This window comes from Castor canadensis, chromosome 11 (genome assembly GCF_047511655.1).
Source record: "Castor canadensis chromosome 11, mCasCan1.hap1v2, whole genome shotgun sequence".
NCBI classification, from domain to species: Eukaryota; Metazoa; Chordata; class Mammalia; order Rodentia; family Castoridae; genus Castor; species Castor canadensis.
In genome coordinates, this window is record NC_133396.1 from 101,638,318 (window position 1) to 101,657,056 (window position 18,739).

The following is an 18,739-nucleotide window of genomic DNA, read 5'->3' on the forward strand; positions in this document are numbered from 1 at the left end:
TCTCTATTTTAGTAAACTGTCCTTAGAAAAGTGCTCTTTGCTTATGTACTTATTTTTGGCATGGAAGTAAAACACTTGTTTTCTAACAGGTTTGGTCAAAGGATTAGGGGAGGGAATGTGGAATTGATGTTGTTAACATTTTTCAGGCTCTAGTGTCTCCTGTTTGTGGTTTTAGGTGTTGGAGGCAGGCTAGAGTCTTTCTAGGCTTTCTTGGGCAGATTTTCTCCCTCTTAGGCTGCAGCTCTGCCTGTCCCCAACCCCCATTCCTATATATTCCTGACTGTAATTTCCCTCAGCAGGCTTCAGAATCTTTCATTTACGTTTCCCTTTTGCAGAAATGTTTAGAAATATTTCACTTGCTAATAGCTTCTCGTCTGTACTCTTCATTGTTGTGGGTTTATATCATTTTTATTCTTTTAGCATCTTTTTAATGTGGCCTTGGGAGAGAGAACAGATAAACATTTTTGCACAATTTGCAATTTTGAACTGGAAAACCCTCCATATTTTCCATACTAGTTTTTTTTAAAAACTCTTTGAGTTAAAGTTTGTACAGGTAATGTATATACATACTGAAAAACTCAAGAGGTCCAAAAGAGTAAAAATTTACAGTAAAATTTAAGTCTCTCTCACATCCTTGTTCCTTAAGCATCCAGTTTCTTGTCTATCATTCTAGAAATCCTCTATGCAAACATATATTCTTTTTAACTTAAAAATGTAAGCAAAAGCATACAAATTCATCATTTCACATATTTCTTTTTACACATACCAATATCTTGAAGATCATTCCATATTGGTACCTTACAAAATTTTTAAACATTATTTTAAATTTCTGCTCAGTATTTCACTAGTGAATACAGTGCAATTACTTAAGGTATTCCCTTATTGGTAAACTTTTAATTTCTCCTCCAGTCTTTATCTTTTCTAAAAAAAGCTATAGCTAATTTCTGTTTAATTATTTATATATTTTTTATTATTGTTGTTTTGGAGGTACATTGTGGCATTTACCAAAGTTCTTATAATGCATCATAATTGAATTTACTCCCTCTATCATTCTCCTTTATCCTTCTACCCCCCCCACTCCTGGAATAGTTTCAGCATGTCTCATTTTTCCAATTTTATACATGAGTACATAATATTTCCACAACATTCACTCTCCTACACATTTTTCTTTTTTTTGAGCATCCTTTTATTTATTTATTTTTTAAATTTTTATTGTTTTATTATTCATATGTGCATACAATGCTTGGGTCATTTCTCCCCCCTGCCCCCACCCCCTCCCTTACCACCCACTCCGCCCCCTCCCTCTCCACCCCCCTCAATACCCAGCAGAAACTATTTTGCCCTTATTTCTAATTTTGTTGTAGAGAGAGTATAAGCAATAATAGGAAGGAACAAGGGTTTTTGCTGGTTGAGATAAGGATAGCTATACAGGGAGTTGACTCACATTGATTTCCTGTGCGTGGGTGTTACCTTCTAGGTTAATTCTTTTTAATCTAACCTTTTCTCTAGTTCCTGTTCCCCTTTTCCTATTGGCCTCAGTTGCTTCTAAGGTATCTGCTTTAGTTTCTCTGCGTTAAGGGCAACAAATGCTAGCTAATTTTTTAGGTGTCTTACCTATCCTCACCCCTCCCTTGTGTGCTCTCGCTTTTATCATGTGCTCAAAGTCCAATCCCCTTGTTGTGTTTGCCCTTGATCTAATGTCTGCATATGAGGGAGAACATACAATTTTTTGTCTTTTGGGCCAGGCTAACCTCACTCAGAATGATGTTCTCCAATTCCATCCATTTCACATTTTTCTTGTATTCCCCCTTCCACTGGTGCCAACCCCCAGATAGGACATGTTTTACCTTCCTGTTCTCTGTTTTTGAAAAAGAGACATTTTTGTTTGTATACAAAAATTCCTAGAAATGAAAATTGCTGTTTTTTTCCAGCCTCTTGGGGAATGTATCAGTCAACACTCTCTCCAAAAACCTCTGGGGTTGCCTGTGGTCCTTGGGGTTCACCAAGGGGGCAACACCTTTGGCCATTGTACTGTCAAGATCCAATTAGAAGTCAAGCCAAAGATTTCAGCAGAGTTTCCTGGAAAGAATTTTTAACTAAGTACAAAGTTGTAAAGAACAGAATTAAGGCAAGAAGATAATACCAAAGTATCAGGGAGATAGTAATTACAGAATCCAGGTACCATTTCTAGGGCTAGCAGAACAAATGAAGTGCTAAATTCACTTATTTCACCTGTTCTCAAACAGAGGTGTTCATTTCCATGGGGGTGTTTGGAGGCATTCCAAGGGGTAACAGGAAAAAGCATTTGGCATCCACCAAGGGGGCAACTTATGGTGCTGGTGCTGGTGTTAAGAAAAAAAAGAACTGTAATGATTAGTAATCATTTTGCAACTCAGGTGGTTTCAAATTTTTGCTTTCACTAAAGCTGAAGGAAAACTTTGTGAGGTTGTAAACAGATAGACACGATTTAAATTAATTTTTTTGTTGATCCACCGCTGTTTTTGTTTTGTATACAATTTGAAAATAATTAAAAGGAAATGGAGGATATTACTGTAACAAAGGTCCCTGCTTTTGCATCCACTTATTCATAAGAATGGTTGTCTCAATGTTTACATAGAGAAAAGGAAGAAAATTAATTATAAGTCCTGCCTCACTCTTGTACTGAAGAATATTCATTCATGCACATATAAATTAATTTAAGAAAAGCCTCATCTATCTTATTAAGAAATGCATTTCCTGCCCAAACATACTTTTTATGTTTAAAATTAACAAAACCACATACAAATAAATATTGAAATGATAGCTTAATCCAGAAGAAATTCTTTAGCATTTAGATCCTTATAGCTACTGGAAATTAAATAAAAATGTATTTTCATTTGTTTATCTTTTTAAAGGCAATAATAATAGGGTAATAAATAACATACTTTCAAACATAAAGTTTACATTATGATAAAATTATGGGGGAAGAAGAATGGAAATAAGATTTCAAGAAGGACAAGGAATTATTTAAAAATTTGACTATTAAAAGAGCTTTTTAATATATTTTTAAATGAAAGAAATATTGGAATCTCAATGTTCTTTGGAATATATTTAACAAATGATGTAATATTTTTATCTTAAAATACTAATATGTATAATATGCCAAAAGTTAAATATTTTGCAATTATTTAAACGTATGGATTTTTTTTGTTGTTGTTTTAAGACAGGTTCTCACCATCTAACCTAAGGTGGCCTCCAACTTGTGTTATTCCTCCGTCAGCATTCTGGGTATTGGGATTATAGGTGTGCACTACTGTGCTTGGCTAATTATTTAAACTTGCAGTGAATAATTTAATTGCCAAATTATAAATATATAAGATGGTACATAAAATTCCTAGATTCTTTTAGGGGATTCTGAAGCAAATAAAAACAAAAACAATAAACAAACTAAGGTCATTACTCTAAAATTCTTTTGAAAGTAAATGCCTATCTTTAACTTAAACTTTGAGACTAAGAAAATTAATGAATGAATGCACAGGGAAGGTAAGTAGACCAAGATAAATGCAGTGTGTTCCCACATGCTCTAAAACACATACTGTTGGATATGAGTACCCTATTGCACTGGTCTTTGCTTGGATCTGTACAGTGTCTGGCCTCTGAGCTCACATTAAAGGATCTCTCCTCTACCCTGACTCAGTGAGAGTCTCTTTGAACCCAAACCTTCTTTGAAATGTTGAACCTTAGTTTGCAGAAGTACAGATATGGAACACTTTCCTACTCTTAGGTGAAGCCCCAAGTTTTGTTGTTTGTGAAAGCCTGTCTATTTACAAGGATCACAGCATGACTGCTTATTTCCCTTTGGAAGCTGAAATCCAGCCCCGTCCTAGGAGGTGGGGTCTTATCCTTAGGTTTCCAGAAGCAGCAGAGCACAGTAGACAGACAAAGGTACCTTTCACATCATTTGGGTTATTTTGTCTCAAATAATATCAGATGTGAGTCAGTAACAGTCCAACGGGGCACAGTCCAGCTGCATGAAATGTTAAGCAAGGACATCTTTTATAGCCATCTTTCTACTCTCCTCTTTTGGTGTGTAAGGAGTTGAATAGTAATACACAGAATCAGCAAGATAGTTTCATACAGGAAAGATAAATTTACCTATTAGAATACAATCTGCAGAGATAAAGATATGTTAAATGGCACATGCAATTTATATCACTTAACAGAACACAACCTGCTCAACTGAAACATTTTATATTTGATTATTTCATTATCTTTTCCAAGTTCAATGGGAGAACTCAAAAGACATCAGAAAATTAAAAGGACCTTCAAGTGAGTTTTGTCCTGGAACAAATGGGTGATCTTTTCCAAAATTCAGTGGCTTTCTGAAACTCTTTGAAGGGATTACAGTCTTCTGGCTGTCCTCACTTTCTGATCTTCTCGATTTGCTAAGCTAGAGAACACAAAGCAGTTGTCCTCTGAAGTTTTTCTTTGGGGTTACTGCAGAGTTTTAGACCACAAGTATAGATTCTTAAAAGGATGAGGTGCAGAGCAAGGACAAAAGAGGCACCTCTGTTGGCTCTTAACTATGTTGCTTGCTTTGGGGGTGGGCTATACGAGGATGCTAGTCTTATTTTTTTTTTTTTTTTGAGACAGAGTCTCAATATGTAACTCCAGCTGGCCTCAAACTCTGATCCTCCTGTCTTAGTATCCTGAATGTTGGAATTACAGGCTTCAGTCACTATGCTCAACCCAAAGCATTTAATTAATAAGGCTGCACAAAATGATATGTGAATACATCTGTTGTAAATAATTCAGTCTATAGATGAAGAAAAAAATCAAACAAGCACAAAAATTCTTAATCATCCCTGCTAATACCACCTATCACCCTACAGGTAGATTATTTTAGTAGTTTTGTATCTATCCTACCAGAATCTCTCTCCCCTTACACCCCTTGTTAAATGAGTGTTATAGTGTAAGTATTTGTTAAAAACTTTCTTTTGACTCAGTAATATATATTGGTGATCTCCTGTGAATGTGAACATCACTGTCTCATTAAAAATTGCAACATAGTGTAAGTATTCTGTAGCATAAATGATAGCTTGTTTAGAAATTTGCCTCCTGAACCATTTTTTCCTTTTCCAACATTTTTGTTGGTTCCAATTTCTCACAATTCTGCAACTGACTTTGAACATGACTCTGTACAGAAATATTAAGCTTTTCTCCATTTTTTTCACTTTTGGCTTGTTTGTCTTTTATTCCTGATTGTTATAAATATGCATTAAATTTTAGAAATGTCATGATGAAACCCCTTACTATGGGCAACTTAATATACACCAATAAGATAAAATAAAAATAAACATTAGGTACTAATTCATTATCAATTATAGTTTACAGGTATTTCCTTCTTATCTGTATCTTGTCTTGCAAGTTGTGTGTGTGTGTGTGTGTGTGTGTGTGTGTGTGTGTGTGTATGTTATTGGGCTTTGAACTCAGAGCCTCACACTTGATAAGTAGGTACCTTACCACTTGAGCCAAGACCCCAGTTCTTTTTGCTTTATTTTTCAGATAGCATTTCATGGTTTTTGCCCAGGTTGGTCTGGGATGTAATTCTCTTCCTTATGCCTGCCACATGGTTGGACTGACAGGTTTGCACCATCATACCCAGCTTTTTTGTTGAGACGGGGGCCTAGCTAACTTTCTGCCCAGGAAGACTTTGAATCACGATCCTCTTGATCTCTTCTTCTGAGCAGCTGGGATTATGGGCATGATGCACTGTGCCTGGTCTTTAAATTTATTTTTAATCACTACATAAAAATTACATACATTTATGGTATATAATATGATGTTTTGGAATATGTATGCATTTTGAAATGGCTAACTCTAGCTAATTAACATATGCATTACCTCATTTTTGGGGGATGGGAACATTTAAAATATTCTTTTATAACTAAATTTTTATCTCAGAGGTTGCAAAATTTTAGTTAGACCATAAAAATAAGTTCAAGAATGATGACTATAGTTAATAAAATTTTTATACTAGTAAAAGTTATAAATATTGTGTACTTGAAAGTCACTAGAGTTTTTTTCAGGAGGTCTGAGAGGAGTGTTATTTTTTAGTTTTTATTTCCTAATGCAATTATATTATAGTTAGTGAATGTGACACGCATTCCTCCAGCTTTCTGGACTATGCTGAAATTTACTTTGTGGCTAGTACATAGTCCAACATGTATCTGTGTACAGATAATTACTATTGTCAAGTATTTTTTCTAACTCTTCTGTATCTTTCTCTATTCTTTTTAAAGATTATCTGAAAGCATTGCATTTGTGAATTTCTTGCTGTGACTTTCTTTTCTGTTTAACTTTATCCCATGTCGCTTGTTACAAACAGCTTTGTTATGGATGTTTGTCATTTTCTGTCATATTGCCAGTATCAACACAAACGTGAGCATTCACTTATTAACCTTATCTCTATTGTTGACACAAAGCACGCTTGCTTCTTTTCATGCGTTTGGAGCTTCATTTTGTCTAAGTTTAATATTGTTATGTTTGTTTACTTTTGCTTCATTATTTTTCTGGCATTTTTTCTTTCTTGATTTTTTTGTGCCATTCTTTTTCAATGTTTTTTATAAATGGTATATGGTTTTATTCAATAACACAATTAGAACACTGCTGAGTTTTAGTAGATTTGATTTACCTGATCACATGCAATGTGATTACTGTTAAGTTTGGGCCCATTTCTAGGTTTTCTGTTTAGAATTCTTTATAATTTCTTCTCTTCCCTCATACCTACTTTTTGAATTGACAAAATTTTACTTATTTTAAAAATTATCTTTAAAGAACACAGAACTTAAGTACTCTAATGCTTATCCTTATATACTAACATGTTTAAAAATACATGTGTTTTTTAACACAAGCAAATTAACTAATTTAAAAAATTCCTTGTGGGAATAAAATATTTTAATCTTGAGGGCTAGATTATTATTTGGCAAATGTTTCATGATAAAATATTTTGTTTGAAATAAATTATAGCTAATTTAATCTCCAATGTGATAGAGTTTGGAAGTTAAAATATCTTCTCCTTATAAAGCAATGAGAAAGTGGGACAAAATTGTCAAGAACAATTTTTTTCAGCTCTCTGAAAATTCAGAAAAACATCCCCTCAAACTTAGAAACTTTCTTTTCTTTCCCTTTGGTGATACTGATGTTTTAACTCCGGGCTTCACACTTGCTAGACAAGCACTCTACCACTTCAGTCTTGCCCCAGACCAAACTTGGAAACTTATTCATGACAAAATACTGAGCTGTGATATTCTTGCCTGGGGATTTTTCCCTCCTCCCTGCAAAGTCTGCTAATACAGCATCAGACAGGCCATGAAACCAGAAGCTTTGACACACAGAAGAGACTCATTTGATTACGAGACTGCCCATTATGGTGGTGATCTCAGTGGCAAGCAAACAGGGAGGACCAATGTCTCCAGTCGTCTGAGGCCTATTCCTGTTTGGATCAACAAACAGACTAGCAGACGAGTCAAGAATTTAAAGAGGAATTCTAGAAAGTGAGACTGTCATGGAAGGTTTGATGAAGTCTTCATACACCTTGGGTTGAATGGGGGCTGTGTGCATATGCGGCTGAGACTGGAGGGCCCCAGATCTCCCAAACATCTCTGGCCAGTGACGCCTGCCTCCCCATGCCAAGGAGATATGAGAATCTGGTGGAAAGTGAAAACCAGTGAAACATGAAAATAGCCTGATGTTTAGATGTGCTCTCCAGGCCACACATAGAATCATCAGCCAGCTTTAATGGCTCAAGGTATTTGAACACAACCCCTGAACAATACTTGTCTAAATGATAAGTTATTCAGATATAGGGATAACTCCTGGGAATTCAGGCTTACAAATAAGATCAAGGAAAATATATGCAAATATGGAAGCAGTCATACATTGCTGGGTAGAAAGACTTCACAGATTTATTTCAGACATGTTACCAAACAAACAATGGCAACACATGGGTGAAAAACTTAGAATCCAATATTACTTCAGCATGTTACTTAAAACATTAAGTGTTTGACAAAAAATGTGACCCATATTTAGGAAAAAAGGTAGTCAATAAACTACCCCTGGGTATACTCAGAAGTTGGATTTTATAGACAAATAATAAGTCAAAAACAGTCAATGTAGATGATCAAAGAAAAAAAGGAAAGCATCTTTAAAATTAAAAATGACTCAAGGAATGGAGAATTTCTTTTTTTTATAGTCTAAGTGTTGGAGGTGTGTCTCAAGTAGTAGAGTGCTTGCCTAGTTCAATCCCCAGCACCTCAAACCAAAACAAAGCAAAGCAAAACAAAACAAGCTGAAAATATCCCATCTTATATATATATATATATATTTTTTTTTTTCATTTATTCATATGTGCATACATTGTTTGGGCCATTTCTCCCCCCATCCTCCACTTCCACCCTCTCCCTGCTACCCTCCTTGCTTCTAGGCAGAACCTGTTCTGCCCTTTTCTCCAATTTTTTTGAAGAGAAGACATAAGCAAAAATAAGACAAACAGTTTTTGCTAGTTGAGATAAGGATAGCTATACAGAGAGATTCCTAGTATTGCTTCTATGCACAAGTGTGTTACAACCCGAATTGATTCATCTCCAACTGACCTCTTCAATACTTCCTGGTCACCTTCCCATATTGACCTCTGTGGCTTTAAGTTTTCTGTATTAGCTCCTTTGCAGTGGGGTCATCAAACATTTTCATGTTTTGGGTTTCCTGCCTATCCCCATATCTCCTGTGTGAGCACTCCCCTTAGTGTGTGACCCAAGTCCAACAACATTGCTATATTTGCCCTAGATCTAAAGTCAGCATATGAGGGAAAACATATGATTTTTGGTCTTCTGAGCCTGGCTAACCTCACTCAGAATGATGTTCTCCAATTCCATCCATTTACTTGCGAATGATAAGATTTAATTCTTCTTCATGGCTGAGTAAAACGCCACTGTGTATAAGTACCACATTTTCTTAATCCATTCATCCCTAGTGGGGCATCTTGGCTGTTTCCATAACTTGGCTATTGTGAATAGTGCTGCAATAAACATGGATGTGCAGGTGCCTCTGGAGTAATCTGTGTTGCATTCCTTTGGGTATATCCCCAGGAGTTGGATTGATGGATCATATGGCAGATCTATGTTTAGATTTTTAAGAAGCCTTCATATTTTTTTCCAGAGTGGTTGTACTAGTTTACATTCCCACCAACAGTGTAAGAGGGTTCCTTTATCCCTACATCCTCGCCAGAACCTGTTGTTGTTGGTGTTTATGATGATGGCTATTCTAACAAGGGTGAGGTGGAATCTTAGTGTGGTTTTGATTTGCATTTCCTTTATGGCCAGAAATAGTGAGCATTTTTCATGTGTTTTTTGGCCATTTGAATTTCTTCTTTTGAGAAAGTTCTGTTTAGTTCTTTATTGGTTCATTGATTTTGAGAAAGTTTAGTTTTTTTAGTTCCCTGTATATTCTGGTTATCAGTCCTTTGTCTGATATACAGCTGGCAAATATTTTCTCCCACTCTGTGAGTGGTCTTTTCAGTTTAAAGATCATTTCTTTTGTTGTGCAGAAGCTTTTTAATTTTATGAGGTCCCATTTGTCCATCTTTTCTCTTAGCTGTTGAGCTGCTGGGGTTCTATTGAGGAAGTCCTTGCTTATACCTATTACTTCCAGAATATTCCATGCTTTTTCCTGTATTAATTACAGATTGCGGGTGTGATATTAAGGTCCTTGATCCATTTTGAGTTGATCCTAGTGTAAGGTGATAAACATGGATCTAGTTTCAGTTTTTTGCAGACAGATAACCACTTTTCCCAGCAACATTTGTTGAAGAGGCTGTCTTTTCTCCATTGTATGTTTTTGGTGCCTTTGTCAAAAATAAGGTGGGTATAGCTGTGTGGATTCATATCCGGGTCCTCTCTTTTGTTCCACTGGTCTTCATATCTGTTTTTGTGCCAGAACCATGCTGTTTTTATTGCTATTGCTTTGTAATGTAGTTTGAAGTTGGGTATTGTGATACCTCCAGCATTGCTCTTTTTGCTGAGTATTGCCTTGGCTATTTGCAGTCTCTTGTGTTTCCAAATGAACTTTAGGGTAGATTTTGCAATCTCTGTGATGAATGTCATTGGAATTTTGATGGGAATTGCAATAAACATGTACATTGCTTTTGGTAGTACAGCTATTTTTACTATGTTGATTCTCCCAATCCATGAGCATGGGAGATCTCTCCACCTTCTGTAGTCTTCCTTGATCTCCTTCTTCAGGGGCTTGTAGTTCTCCTTGTAGAAGTCATTCACATCTTTTGTTAAGTTTACTCCTAGGTATTTGATTTTTTTGAGGCTATTGTAAATGGAATTGTTTCCATATAGTCTTCTCAGTTTGTTCATTATTGGTGTATAGAAAAGCTAATGGTTTTTGTAAGTTGATTTTGTATTCTGCCACCTAGCTATAGCTGTTTATGGTGTCTAGGAGTTTTTGGGTAGAGTTTTTTGGGTCTTTAATGTATGGGATCATATTGTCTGCAAATAGGGATATTTTGACAGTTTCTTTACCTATCTTGTGTTCCTTTTATTTTTTCTTCTTGCCTAATTGCTCTGGCTAGGAATCCCAGGACTATATTGAATAGGAGTGAGGGTAGCGTGCACCCTTGTGTCATTCCTGATTTTAGGGGAAATGGTTTCAGTTTTTCTGCATTAAGTATGATGTTGGCTATAGGTTTGTCATATATAGCCTTTACAATGTTGAGGTACTTTCCTTCTATTCCTAGTTTTCTTAGAACTTTTATCATCATGAAATGGTGTTGGATCTTATCAAAGGCTTTTTCTGCGTTTATTGAGATGATCAAATGGTTTTTGTCTTTGTTTCTATTAATGTGCTGTATTACATTTGTAGATTTGCATATGTTGAACCACCCCTGCATCCCTGGGATGAAGCTGACTTGGTCGTGGTGAATGATCTTCCTGATATGTTGTTGGATTCAGTTTGCCATTATTTTATTGAGGATTTTTGCATTGATGTTCATCATGGAGATTGGTCTATAGTTCTCCTTTTTGGAAGTGTCCTTGTCTGATTTTGGGATGAGTGTAACACTGGCTTCATAAAATGAGCTAGGCAGTGTTCCTTCCCTTTCTATTTTGTAGAACAGTTTAAGGAGGGTTTCTATTAGTTCTTTAAAAGTCTGATAGAATTCAGGAAAGAATCCATCAGGTCCTGGACTTTTCTTTTTTCGGAGACTCTTTATTGCCACTTCAATTTCATATTGTGTTATAGTTCTGTTTAGGTAATTAATATCCTCTTGGTTCAATTTTGGATGGTCATAAGTATCTAGAAATTTGTCCATTTCTTTAAGATTTTCAAATTTATTTGAATATAGGTTCTCAAAGTAGTCTCTTATGATTTCCTGGTTTTCTGTGGTGTTTGTTGTTTTCTCCCCTTTTGCATTTCTGATTTTACTGATTTGGGTTTTTTCTTTCCTCATTTTAGTCAGGTTAGCCAGGGGTCTGTCAATCTTATTTATTTTTTTAAAGAACCAGATTTTTGTTTCATTGATTCTTTGCATTTTTTTTGTTTCTATTTCATTAATTTCAGCCCTTATTTTTATTTCTCTCCTTCTGCTTGTTTTGGGATTTGCTTGTTCTTGTTTTTCTAGGAATTTGAGATGTAGATTTGGTCATTGATTTGAGATCTTTATGATCTTTTAATATATGCACTCATGGCTACAAACTTTCCTCTTAGGACTACTTTGCTGTGTCCCATATTTCCGGTAGGTCATGTTTTCATTTTTATTAACTTCCAGGAACCTTTTAATTTCCTCTTTTATTTCATCAATGACCCACTGATCATTGAGCAATGTGTTGTTCAGCTTCCAATTGTTTGCATGTTTTCTACTGTTGTTTTTGTTGTTGAGTTCTAGTTTTAGTGCATTGTGATCAGATAGAATGCATGGGATTATTTCTGTTTTCTTATATTTGCTGAGGCTTGCTTTGTGTCCTAAGATATGATCAATTTTGGAGAAGGTTTCATGGGCTGCTGAGAAGAATGTATATTGTGCAGAAGTTGTATGAAATATTCTATATTCTAGACATCAGCTAGGTCCATTTGATCTATGGTGTGCTTTGGTTCTAGAATTTCTTCATTGATTTTTTTGTTTGGATGACCTATCTCTTGGTGATAGGGGGTATTAAGGTCTCCCACTACCACTGTGTTGGAGTTTATATATGCTTTTAGGTCCTTTGAGTATGTTTGATGAAATTGGGTGCACTGACTTTGGGTGCATTTAGGTTGATAATTGTTATTTCCTTTTGGTGTATTTCCTCTTTTATTAGTATGGAGTGTCCTTCTTTATCTCGTTTGATCAATGTAAGTTTGAAGTCTACCTTGTCTGAGATAAGTATTGCTACTCCTGCTTGTTTTCAGAAGCCATTGGCTTGGTAGATCTTCCAGCTTTTACCCTAAGCCAGTGCTTGTTTCTGTCAGTGACATGTGTCTCCTGTAAGCAATAGATTGTTGAATCTTCCTTTTTAATAAAGTTTCCCAAATGGTATCTTTTGATGGAGGATTAAGTCTGCTAACATTCAGTGTGAGTATTGATAGGTATGTGGTGATTCCTGTCATTTAGTTGTTTTTGTTGTTTAAGGGTTTGATTGTGTGCAGCTGAATCAATGTTACTCTCTGATTCCTTGTCTTTTCTGCTCCTGTGGTTTGGTAATGCCTGTCCTCTAATGGTTTTGTTTGCTTTCATTTTCTGTGTGCAGAATTCCTTGAAGAATCTTTTGTAGTGGTGTCTTGGTAGTCATATTATTTTAGTTTCTGCTTATCATAGAAGACTTTTATTGCTCCATCTATTTTGAATGATTGTTTTTTGGGTAGTGTATTGTAGAGTTGAAGTTATTTTCATTCAGTGCCCAGAATACCTCACTCTGTGCTCTTCTTGCTTTTAAGGTTTCTGTTGAGAAATCTGCTGTGATTTTGATGGATTTACCTTTGTATGTTATTTGTTTTTTCTCTATTATAGCCTTCAATATTCTTTCTCTATTCTCTGTGCTTGTTGTCTTAATGATAATATGTCGTGGGGTAGTTCTATTTTGGTCAAGTTTGTTTAGTGTCCTGGAGGCTTCTTGTACCTGAATGGACATAGTTTTCTCTAGATTTGGGAAATTTTCTGTTATTATTTTTTTGAATATATTATGAATTCCTTTTGCTTGCACCTCTTCTCCTTCTTCAATGCCCATGATTCTCATTTTGGTCTTTTGATGGAGTCAGTGAGTTCTTGCATATTCCTTTCACAGTTCTTGAGTTTGACTAATAGCTCTTCAGTTTTTCCTTTAATTTCTATTTCATCTTCAAGTTCTGAGATTCTGTCTTCTGCTTGGTTTAGTCTGCTGGAGCAGCCTTCCATTGTATTTTGTATTTCTGTTTCATTCTTTTTTCTGAGGTTTTCTGTCATGGGTCACTTCCTCTTTAATATTGTCAATTTTCGTCTTTAATTCATTTATCTCTCTACTTATAGTGTTCTCTGTTTCACTTTGGTGTTTATTTAGGGATCCTATGAGTTAATTTATTTGTTTTTGTGTCTTTTCATATTTTTTATTTTGTTGTCTTGGAATTTCTGGAGTGCCTCTTGTACATTTTGGTTGACCATGTCTAGTAACATCTCCATGAAGTTCTCAGTGATTACTTGCAGGATTTCTTTTTTCAGGGTGTTCTTGTGGGTTTTTTAGGGTTCCTTGGCATAGTTTATCTTTTTTTGTTGGAGTCTGGAACTGGGTATCCATTTTTTTCATTTCCCTCTTAATTGTGTATAATTTATTTTTGGTGGAGAATGGTTTCTATCCTTTTTTTTTGTCTTCCCATTGCTCCACTTGGTACTGTGTAACTATGTTCTTGATAGGCTATTGGTGGTTTCAGTCACCTGTTTTCTTTCCCTTGGTTTAATTTTGTTTAGTGGGTGTGTTGGGTTTTAGGTTAGTGTACATATGCTTTTTCTGTCCTTGGTTTGTGTGTAATTTAGTATTAGCTAACTCACAATAGTAAAACTAACAAAACAAAGAAAGAAAGAAAAAAGAAACAGGGAACAAAACAAACAAACACATAAAAAAATTCCAGGTTCAGCGACAATAGAATTTCAGTCTTAGTAGTTCTGGTGTTACTCCTTTTGTATCCAGTCCTGCTTTGGTATTTAAGCAGAAGCTCTGTCTTAGACTCTCCAGGTGGTTGGGGAGACTTGGCAGTTTTTTTTCCTGTCTTTCAGAGGCAGCTGCTTAGTCAGTTCCTCCCTCCATGAGGTGTGATTTTCCTCAGGTTCCGAAGATCAGCTCTGTGGCCCACCAGCCATCCTGCTTTGGAGTTGGATTTTCACTGTTTTGGTTTATTGGGGCCTTATTTCTTTGCCTCATTCCCATTCTCTGGGGCAAGGTCAGAAATCCATCACTTGGCTCCCTGCTGTCAGTGTGTTATGCTGGTTTGCTGATTGTTTGACTTTGGATGTTACTCACTGGCTCAGGAGATGAGCTTTGTGGGCTGCTGTCTGCCCTGTTTCAGGCAGCGGTTTATCACCTGCCTGCCATCAGTCCTTCTGCCTTTCTAGTCTTTGTTTACTTAAAGTTCATGTGGAGATCAGCTCCTTGCCCCTTCCCTCTTCTCTGGTGTGCCTACAACACCCCACCTCCTCTGCTGTGTGTTCCTTTTCAATTTCTTGTTTATTCAATTTTTTTTGGTGGGGTGGGGGGGGGTCATTCTGCCCAGGGGGCTATGCTGGTTTATCTCAGGGGTGGCTGTGGGAATACCACATGCTGCTTATTTGCTCATCAGCTGGTCTGCTGTGCATCTCCCAAGCAGGTTTGGAGCCAGCATCTGGCAGCACAGGAGCCCTCCTGTTTTCTCAGTGTAATGTGGCGTGGAGAAACTTTGTACAGGCTGGGGGTTCAGGGTGTCAAAGTTTTGATTCTTCTTGGTGCTTTTTTTCTGCCAAGTAAAATACTGCTCCAGTATTCCAGCAAGATACTTGATTTACAGAGCTCATGCTGTCTGATTCTGTACTCTAGTCACCATCTTGGATCCCTCTGTTCTGCATTCTTGGCTCACTTTCTCTGACCTATGATGGTGGCAGGGGTTGGGTCAGGCTTTACATGCTTTGTGACTGCCCAGGGTCACTGGTGTGGTGGTAACTGGCTGTGGAAACTAAAAAGGCTGCAGGGTACAGAAACAATTTCAGATTTGTGGGTTTGGGTTGCATCCTTGTTTCCTCTTTCCTAGGTTGCTCCTCGTGTGGAACACAGCCACTTCCCAAAAGCAAGATGACCTGAGCAGCTTCACGTCAGCATGAAGCCAGAGCCAAAATATCCCATCTTTGACAAGAATATTAATCCACAGACCTAAGAAACTCAACAAATTCCGAGTAGGATGCATCCAAGGATATCCATGTAGATACAATATAGCTACATTGTTGAAGACCAAAGGTAAAAAGAAAATCCTAAAAGAAGTATGAGAAAAATAGCTTACCACATTGTAGAAATCACAATATGATTAACAGTTGACTTCTCATGAAAATAGTGGAAGACAGACAGCAGTGGGATGACATAGTAAAAGTGAAAGAAAAAAATAAAGGTGTCAACCTGAAGTTTTATATTCGTAAAACCATCCTTTAAATTTAAAGGTCAAAGACTTTTCTAGATAAACATACACTAAGAAATTACTGAATGCATATATAAGTGCATTTGTTTCCTGACTTCTTTTTTTGTTAGTTTATTCTAATACCAATAACACTTAAATTGATGTAGCATTATAGTACATTTTGTTATTTGACCAGTCAGTTCTCCATTCACCACTTTCCATTTCCCATATTTTATTAGTTTATCTTGTATATTTTGTTTTCCAGCTTAATTTTAGAATTGTTATAATTTATAAAAAATGATTGAAAATTTAACTGGAATTTTGTCTTTGCACCAGTATTATTGTATTTGTAATTCATAAATTCCATGTGGCTTACAAACTTAAGTCCATCTAAAATAAAAATGACATTAACAAAGGAATTAAGTGAAAGGATACCTGAGTATCTGAGATTATTGAAAGAATTGTTGGTTGGTTAAAATGAGGAAGGTTAGTGACTGACTAGTCTTGTATCCTTAGCAGCTGAGTCTGTGGAACTTTGTCATTCATGTGACTCAGAAATCTCAATTTCTGCTTTCCACTCCAAGTTCTAGGTCCCAGAAAAGAGAATTTTATCATCGTGATTTGGGTGTTGGGTCTGCTGCTACACCATCTGCTGAGATCAGGTGGCAGTGTCACTACTGGGCCCACTTGTCGGAAACAACCCTGTCAAACCCATTTGCAGCACCTCCAGGTAATGCTGTCTACCATGGTCTCTTCGAATCTAGGCTCTTCAGTTGATGCTGCTATTTCTGTTGTTTGACATGGCCTAATGGATGGATGTTGAACTTCTGCAAAATCTCTTTTATCCTTCCCCTGTACTTTCCCACTTTTTTCCTGGGTAAATTCTAAGGGTTGATGTTAAAGTTTATTATTTGAATTTGTGGTTGTATTCATTTTATTATTCAGCTACATATTTTGGAGGATTACATTTCATTCAGCAATGTTTAAATGTCCAATATCTTTGTGATTTTTTTAAATGAATGAAGTATAATCTTGCACCATTTCAGGATGTCACAGCCTTTCATTAAATCTATTCTGTGCTTACTATTATCCCTGCTCCTGTGTATAACTGCTAATATTTATAGAATTTGTTGTTCATCCTTTATGTACTGGCTTTTGAAAATGTTCGAAGATTATTGATTGATTGCTCATTTTGTAATTGAGATGCCCTTTTATGTTGCTAGCTGTATTTATTTTGCTATATTATTATGAAGAGTTTGCACATGCTGCTCTGTGAAAGAGGGAGAGAGGGGTGCCATTAAGTGCTGCTGGTACTTCATGGAGTCTTCTAGGAGTGAAGATTTGTCATCTTTTCAAAATGCCTGGAATATTTGCCCTGCCTTACTACTCTTAAGGCCTCATACTTGCTGCTTCCTGCCATTTCAGGAAGGAAGGAGTGACAGCTCCCATTGGTACTTCAACTAATGACCCCTAAATTGTCCTTGAATGCCCTTCTGCTCACTCCAATCATGGTGCACTTTGATGCACTCCTTACTCTGGGGAACAATGTCATTTTGTATGTATTTTGGCTTCTGGTTTGCTTCTTATAGTCAATTTTGTCTGCTTTTAGCTGCCTTTTTAAAAAATGGGAATTAAAAAATTCTGGAACATGTGTGTGGTTGTCTCTTTTTTGTTACTGCAAAGCGGTAAGGTAATAGGGAAAGACTATAAAATCTACCACTTTGAAAATAGTTCTGGGAGTATCTCTAAAAAATGTACACTATAAACTCAGCAATATTGTTTAATAACTCATTTTTTTCTTTTTTAATAGTTTAAAATTTTATGTATAGACATCTTGTAAAAAATATATATGTGTAAGTATTTATAGTAAAGATCTGAAATTCTTTTTAAATCTCCTCTCAATTTTCTTTTTGCATTCTCCAAAATCACCTGGGGGGGAGTTCCTTCTATCTAGGTTTTTTCTCAGCATTTAAAAAGTGTGTAACATACAGGCCAGACATGGTGGAGTATGCTTGTAGTCCCAACTACTGCAGAGACAGAGATCAGTAGGATAGAGGTTCAAAGCCAGCCTTAGCAAATATTTAGCAAGGCCCCAATCTCAACAAAACAAGTGGGACATGGTGGCACATGCCTGTAATTCCAGTATGTAGGAGACACAGGTAAAAGGACTGTGGTCTGAGGCTAGCCCTGGGCAAAAGTAAGACCCTATCTGAAAAATAACTAAAAGTAAAATGGACAAGGGTGTGGCTCAGGTGGCAAGGTGCTTGCCTAGTAAGTGCAAGGCTCTGAGTTCAAACCCCAGTACTGCCAAAAAAATAAAGTATAGCAAACATGCACACACACATACATACTAAGTGGGATGATACAATTTATCTGTGAGTTGCTTCCTTACTTAATATTATATTATTTCTTTCTATGTTACTACATATAAATATATCTTATCCTTTTAAAGACTATATAAAATTCCATAATAGAAGTAAATCGAAATTTATTCTCTTTTCCCTATATTTATGGGCATTTGAGTTTATTTACTCATAGTTCAAAATACCTATTGTGCATACAGCATTACACTTGCATTGAGCATAATTGTTAATCTCTCATTTTTTACATCAATAAGATAAGGATAATAATATAATCTATGTTGTAGAGGCAGTTAGAGGAGAAAAGGATTGATACAAAGTGCTTAGTAAAATGGCACAGTATACTCTCAATAAATGTTAGCTATTAATATTATGTGATTATATCAAGGACTGTGTTACTGGCTGTGGTGATAATGGACTAAAAAGCCTTACAGTCACAAAGAACTGAACAATGACAAAATAATACTGCAGTTCTATGGCCATATTATTATAAACTATCATGCCTGATATGAAGAATGATCAATTTTTGCAAACTATAAGTAATACGAGAAAGTAAAACAGAAGAACAAAATTTAGGTTATGGGGTTTAGGAGAGATATCCTTAAGGAAATTTCATCTAAATGGTGTTCTGTCAGATTACTCAGAGGTATCAAGGAAGAGTATAGTGAGAAGGGACAGATGGTACATTCCAACAGAAGATCTAGAACCATAAGGAGAATACTATAGGCTGAATTGTGTGCCTACCCTGCCTAAAT

At 36.1% G+C, this 18,739-nt stretch overlaps 1 long non-coding RNA gene across 1 annotated transcript in view; it reads left to right on the forward strand.

Moving 5' to 3' along the window:
- Nucleotides 1–17,388, forward strand: part of LOC141413887 (uncharacterized) — a 90,521-nt gene extending 73,133 nt beyond the window's left edge. Inside the window, exons 2-3 of the long non-coding RNA XR_012438881.1 lie at nt 15,268–15,470; nt 16,209–17,388. This is a non-coding gene — a long non-coding RNA (uncharacterized lncRNA). The remainder of the gene's footprint in view (nt 1–15,267; nt 15,471–16,208) is intronic.
- The last annotated feature ends 1,351 nt before the right edge of the window (nt 17,389–18,739 follow it).